The 7,527-nt window shown below is 43.0% G+C and overlaps 1 pseudogene; it reads right to left on the reverse strand.

Annotated features, from left to right (window-relative positions):
- Positions 1 to 3,270: 3,270 nt before the first annotated feature.
- Positions 3,271 to 3,927, reverse strand: LOC100959424 (annotated as a pseudogene).
- Between the last annotated feature and the right edge of the window lie 3,600 nt (positions 3,928 to 7,527).

The following is a 7,527-nucleotide window of genomic DNA, read 5'->3' on the forward strand; positions in this document are numbered from 1 at the left end:
TTTTTTTTTTTTTTGTAGTTTTGGCTAGGGCCAGGCTTGAACCCGCCACCCCTGGTATATGGGACCAGCGCCCTACTCCTTGAGCCACAGGTGCTGCCCAATTTGTTGAGTTATTAACATTTCTCATCACTTTAAGTCTAATCAACAAAACAACCAAGCCTTGATTTGTAGCATTTGTTGATTTCCATGCTGTAAATTCTCCCCCTATGGCTGATTTCAAGCTACCAATGTGACATCACTGAACACAGAACTGTAACACACACATAACAGTCAGAGAAGGAGGGAATCCAAAAAGCAGCTAGAGAGAAAGCATAGATAACCTATGAAGAAATGGCAATTAGACCAATGGCTAATTTCTCAAAAGCAACAACTTAAACCAGAAGAGGGTGGAATAATATCTTAGATTCCTTAAGAGAAAATGACTGTAAACCAATAACTCTACGCCCACTGAAATATCTTTCAAGAAAAACGGTAAAATAGAATCAGTCTCAGACCAACAAAGAGTATGCCACCAAAAAACCATTAAATAACATACATATACACATACATATATGTTTATGTTTATATACACATGCACACACACACAGGGTATCCATAAAGTTCATGTGCAATTTTCCATGTTAAACTATTTAAAATTGCATATTTAAAACTTTATGGCCTCCCTCTGTGTGTGTGTGTGTGTGTGTGTGTGTAGTTTTTATTGAAAATCTCTAATAAAGTAAATTTATAGAAATATCTTCTAATAAAGAAAATTTTAAAAATGTACTTTAGGCATCCTAAATGGAAGAACTGAGATCCAAAAACAAATGGCAAGCAAAGACATTGGCAAATATGTGGCTAACACAAAGCACATATTGTCCAGACAAAAATATTAAATACTGCGAAACCTGTGTGTATGACATGAGAGACAAATTCAAATGGTGCATAAGAATGCCACACAAATTAGGAGAGTGTGATGTGGATTAAAGAATTCTAAGTTCCCTGTCTTATGGAGAGGAATGTACATATATCGATTGACCTCTGACTTCATTTCATTATGCTAGGTATGAATGTTAAAGAAAAAGCTATGAGGGCGCCACCTGTGGCTCAAAAGGGTAGGGCACTGGCCCCATATGCTGGAGGTGGTGGGTTCAAACCCAGCCCCAGCCAAACAAAAAAGAAAGAAAAAGCTAGGAACAGGCAATTAGCAGGGGGTGAGAAAGGGGAGTTATTTTTTAATGGGTACTGATTTTCAGTTTGGGATGATGAAAAGCTCTGGAGCTGGTTAGTTGTGACAATTGCATAACAATAGGAGCGTACTTAACACTACTGAATTGTACACGTAAAAATGGTTAGCTAAAATGGTCAATGTTATGTTATGTATATGTATCTTACCACAATAAAACATGTAAAAGCTAGGGTAACCACTAAAATACCAGGCATAAAACATACAGATTCCAAAAAGTAGGAGAGTGGAGGAGGTAGAATAGTCAGGTTTTTTAAAAATCAAAAGACAGATAGTGCAGTGGCTCACACGTAGCACTCTGGGAGGCTGAGGCAGGCAGATGGCCTGAGCTCAGGAGTTTGAGACCAACCTGAGCAACAGCAAGACCCATCTCTACTAAAAATAGTAAAAACTAGCCAGGTGTTGTGCGACCTGTAGTCGCAGCTATGTGAGAGGCTGAGGCAAGAGGATCTCTTGAGCCCAAGAGCTAGAGGCTGCTGTGAACTGTGACGTCACAGTACACAGAGTGACAGAATGATACTCTGTCTCAAAAAAGAAAAATTTTAAAAATAAAAAATAAATACAGCACTTGGAAGGTGGAGGCAGGTGGAGCACCTGAGCTCACAGGTTCAAGACCAGCCTGAGCCAGAGTGAGACCTTGTCTCTAAAAAAAAATAGTCAGGCATTGTGGAGGGTACCTATAGTCCCAGCTACTTGGGAGGCTGAAGCAAGAGGATCACTTGAACCCAAGAGTTTGAGGTTGCCATGAGCTAAGGCTCCATGGCACTCTACCAAGGGTGACCAGAGTGAGACTCTGTCTCAAAAAAAAAAAAAACAAAACCAATAAAAGTAAATAAATAAATAATCAAACAAAAACAAGAAAGGATATAAGGTTCAGAGGTAGGCACAACTGAAAAGTATATTTTTGTGATCATTTTGAGGTATTTTTTTATAGTTTTAAAAATGTAATACTGTGGGTGGCGTCTGTAGCTCAGTGAGTAGGGCGCCAGCCCCATGTACGGAGGGTGGCAGGTTCAAACCCAGTCCCGGCCAAACTGCAAAAAAAAAAAGCTGGGCGTTTTGGCCGGGTGCCTGTAGTCCCAGCTACTCCAGAGGCTGAGGCAAAAGAATTGCCTAAGCCCAAGAGCTGGAGGTTGCTGTGAGCTGCAACGCCATGGCACTCTACCAAGGGTGACAAAGTGAGATTCTATCTCTAAAAAAAAAAAAAAAAAGTAATACTGTTTAACTTCAAAAACATTTCAGCATTCTAAACATACAAAAAAATAGCAGAATGTTGCGAATGTGTTTAAGTACAGAAGGTTCTTGAACTTTCATTGATGCAGTGGCTCTTCCGACAGTGAAGAGTTCTACGGTTTATTTTAAAACAAACAGTTTAAACACTACCGCACTTAACTAAAAAAAAAAAAATCCAAACACTTCTCATGCCAGCAGACCCCCCTTTGTCCACAGCTAGGAATGGCAACAGAATGTCACTATATACAAAAACAAGACAACCTGAAGCTAAATGGATGCCCACCGCAGTGTCAACAGGTCCAGCTCACAGTGCACGCCCTGAGCTATGGCCCCTCCAAAGGGCATCTTTCCCCATGGCCTTAATGCCAAGCAAGGAGCAGCAGGAGTTGGTCTTGTTTTGTTCTTTTTAGAAACTATAGATATGTACAGTTGATAACTCAGCATTTCTAGCCAATAACCATACAGTTAACACCACCTTACAAATTAAAAAAAAAAATGGCAGAAACATCTTTAAATGCTTGTCACACCAACAGCAAAGTGCAGAGTGAGGAGAACACGAGAGTGCCTTTTCATTTTTAAAATGTTTGGAAATATGTACAACTGTGATACAATTTCAGGGTGCTCCAGACACCCAAGACCACTTCATGTAAACCACCGACAATTTCTAGAACACTTTGAGACTACGATATGATCATGATCAAATTTTGTGATTAAACCTAATGAGAACAATAGACATTTCTCCATTAAGAGATGTGTCATTTATGGCACTCCCCTACTCTAAGGTCTTCACAAGGAGACAGATAAACAGTTTTTTATTCATCCTCCTCCTCCTCCTCGTCTTCTTCATCTTCCTCTTCCACCTTTTTCCTGGCAACTTTAGTGTGACCCTTTGCGCCATCAAACTTTCCTTTAGACTTATAGTCAGCGACATCCTTCTCATCCTTCTCCTTCAGCTTGGCTGCCTTAGTGATGTAAGGCTGCTTTTTGCTGTCATTTAAGTTATTCCACATCTCACCCAGCTTTTTTGCCACACCTCCAATAGAGATACCAGGATTTGTAGACTTGATCTTGGAGCGGAATTCTGAACAGAAGAGGAAAATTCCAGACGGTGGCTTCTTGGGGGCATTCAGGTCCTTCTTCTTCTTTCCTCCTCTAGCTGGTCCATAATCCTTCATTTCCCGATCATAGCAGACTTTATCAGCTTTTGCCATTCCATCAAATTCAGACTTCTCTTTCCCAGACATTGCCTTCCACCTTTCAGAGCACTTTTTGGAAAATTCTGCAAAATTTACAGGAACCTCTGGGTTTTTCTCCTTATGTTCTTCTCTGCATGTCTGCACAAAGAAGGCATAGGCAGACATCTTGCCCTTTGGTTTCTTGGGGTCACCTTTAGCCATCTTGACTGTATTGTTCTCTAGTCTGGGCAGCACAGAGCACGACACACGGCTCAGCACTCCCCAGCCTTGCACTAGCTCCCTTCATGAGAGCCAGCTGGGTTTTTTTTTGAGACAGGATCTTGCTTGGTTACCTGAGCTAGAGTGCCATGGCATCATCATCATCATTCACAGCAACCTCAAACTCCTGGGCTCAAATGATCCTCTTGCCTCAGCCTCCTGAGTAGCTGGGACTACAGGCTTGCACCATGATCCCCACCTAATTTTTCTACTTTTTGTAGAGGCAGGGTCTCACTCTTGCTCAGGCTGGTCAGGAACTGCTAGCCTAAAGCGATCTTCCTGTTTTGGCCTCCCAAAGTGCTAGGATTATGGGTGTGAGCCACTACACTGGCCTAACAGTGTATTGTTTTGAAAACTGTTCAGTTTTAATGTATGTTGTATGTAGGAGTTATTTTATAATTATACATTTACAATTCCAACTTTCTTAAGAAGGCAAAAAATTGGAGAGAAAGTTTAAAAAGGGGGCTCCACGAAGGACTAGGGGTGAGTCATGCAAGGCACTAGTGTCAGCACTGAGGTCTGCAGACAAAGGAAAATTTAAACCCAGCCTAGTTTGCTGTCCATTCCCGTTCGGTTCTCCCAGAAGAGAGCAGCGTCTTCTCTACTCTTTCACCCTGTAGTTTCTTATCTATGGTGATGGTGGGGCTGGTACAAGACCCCTCACTGGATTATCTCTCTTGCACACTTTTACTTGTCTTTTGTGACAACTAATAGATGGCTACTACCCTGCAAGTGTTCAAGGTTAGTGCTGACTGGTGGCCTTTGCCTTCCCTTCCCTATGGAAGTTTGACAGTCTTCTCGTAGGATTAGCAAAGAGTTAGGCAGTTGGAAGGCTCTTCTTCTGCCCTGTCTTCATTACACAGAATATAACTCTGCTGTGTGGATAATGGATGATAACTGTGGACAACACTGGTCCATGGCCTGTTATAAACCAGGCAGCACAGCAGGAGGTGAGCTAAGCTTCATCCGTATTTACAGCCCATTGTTCCATCACTGCCTGAGCTCTACCTCCTGTCAGACCAGCATCAGCATTAGCGACCCCTACTGTAAACAGTGCATGCCAAGGATCTAGGTCGTGCGTGAGAATCTGAGGTGGAGCTGAGGCAATGATGCTAGTGCTGGCAGCAGCTGCAAATACAGATTATTGTTAGCAGAGAGGTTTTACTGCACAGAGACCATAATAAATTAACTGTCTACAGATTTATAACAAACCCACCCCCCTGACCCCAGGCCATGGAAAAATTGTCTTCCATGAAACCTGTCCCTCGTGCCAAAACCACTGAGGACCACTCGACGAAAGGGAAGACACAATACAGCTAATAATTACAATGAACATTTATTCTGTGTAAGTGCTCTGTGTGTAGAATCTTATATAATCCTCATAGCAACTCATGAGAGCTGAGTGATATTCTCATTCATAATTGACAGATAAAGAAACTGAATCTCCTAGAGGTTAAGTGAGCTGCACACCAGTCAGAGGAGAGCCATGCAATCTTACCAAAAACTTCAGGCTCCTTTAGCTCCTTGTGGATGCTTTTCCAGGGTCCTGAATATCCAGGGAGCCATTAAGAACCCTTGAGGATGGTGAGAATGGACCCCTCATGTCATCACAGAAAGCTCAGAAAATGTCCCCAACCTCCAGACCTTCTCAGAGTAAAAAGTACACCCAAGAATTAGGATACAATTCCACAAACTCACTTTCCACTTTGTTCTTACCCTTATGAGTAATTAGGCAGTAGGGATCATTGAATGAGATGGTACGAATTTGGGCAAGTCAGTTAACCTCTCTACATCAGCTGAATGGAAATAATGGTGCTTACCTCATGCAGTTATTATGAAATGAAATGTTATGATAATATATGTGCAATTCCTGGGACAGTACTTGGCACAGAACAAGCACAATCTAAATGTTGGCTATAATTGTGACTGTTATTATCTGCAGTTCACCTCATCCCAGTGACTCCTCCCAAGTGTCAGTATGAATTGTTGCTGGACTGTCTCCACATGAGAGCTTGGGTGGGTTAAGTTCCGGGTTCAAGTCCCAGAGGAAGGCAGGAAGGAAGGGAAGCCCCAAGTGGTTAAGAAGGAGGTTGGCCTGCGTGAGCTGAAAATGCAGTGGAATCAGGGCAGTGGAATTCTTCCTCCTCCCACTTGCTGTGTGCCCTGAGAGGTGCCTTGGCTGACAGAAGGGAACCAGGAGGTGGATGAGTTTTATCCTACTCAGTATCTATAGAATTGGGTAAGAGAGCTTTGTTTAGACATGGCTGCTATACATCACGTGGCTAACTGATTTGGATAACTCTATGTACTCTTTCTTAATATCAGAATTTATGGGTATGGGTTTCTTTTCTCTTTCTTCTTTCTCTTTTCTTTCTTCCACTATATACATTGCACTTGATCTTTGGTAATCTTGGGACTACAGAATTAGAGTCCTGAGACCAATGTGACAGCATCCATTGAGCTCTGGGAGCATCCTGAGAAAAGTATTCATCCTAGGAGATTCTTAAGTTTCCTAAGAACTTAAGGGAAAATCTGCTGGAAAGGCTTGGGTTCAGTAGTTCAACTCTCATTTGCCCTGATTAATGAGACTGACTCTTCCTTGCAAGAAACATGAAGTTAATGCCAGGGTAGACATGGCAATGCTCTTTTTGCAGATTTCACTAGCAGGAGGGCTCCCTCACTCAGCACTTTCTTGTAGTTGCTTCCCCAGCATGCTGGGCCTCTCACATCTCAGTAGGGGCTGACTCACAAAATGACTTGATTCAGGGAAATGGACAGCTTGGTTTCCAGGCCATGTTATCTCCCTCATTCTTCATGGTAACAGACCTAGAGACCTTAAGTGCCAAACCACCCAGAGTTCTTGGCTATAAACAACAGAAACTACTCTGGTAAGTTAAGTGGCAAAGGCTTTTTTATGCCCCTTGCTGGGTGGAACCCCTTGCTTTTTTATGGCCATCCAGTGAAGACTGCTCCAGGGCAGACGGACAGACTTGACAACTGTGACAAGGTAGAGATGCTCTGAGCAGACATCTCTGCTGCCTCTACTAAGCAGGGTCCAGCATGCCCCTCATGTGGCCTATGCAGAACTCCAGATGCTACCAACAGCCTGCCACTGCTGCCTCTGGAAGCTGGGTGCTTCTGTCCCCACCCTGTCAAAATGATATTCATTTTCCAAATCATAGGCTCTAAAATTGTATCTGATTGGTGGAGACCAGATCACATGCCAAAGTTTCAGGTTTCTACTTTTGGGAGGCACAGACTCAAAAGGTGGAGGACACCTCCAAAGGACAATGTTTGTGGCAGCCAAGAGTAATGATAAACATTGTATAATAAAAGAAGGAAGAGGAAAAGGCCACAGACCCCGAAGGACAAATCTGTCAGCATTCCCTAAGTGGTAGCAACAGAAGGTGATGCCAAGCCCCAAAGCTCCAGCACTGTACCCAACAACTGGCCTAACGTGCTTTCCAGGCTAACCAGTTTCATCTTTTTCTTTTTTTGAGATGGAGCCTCAAGCTATCCCCCTGGGTAGAGTACTGTGGCATCACAGCTCATAGCAACCTCCAACTCCTGGGCTCAAGCGAGTCTCCTGCCTCAGCCTCCCAAGTAGCTGGGACC

This window comes from Otolemur garnettii, unplaced genomic scaffold (genome assembly GCF_000181295.1).
Source record: "Otolemur garnettii isolate 467f Iridium unplaced genomic scaffold, OtoGar3 scaffold00029, whole genome shotgun sequence".
Lineage (NCBI taxonomy): Eukaryota > Metazoa > Chordata > Mammalia > Primates > Galagidae > Otolemur > Otolemur garnettii.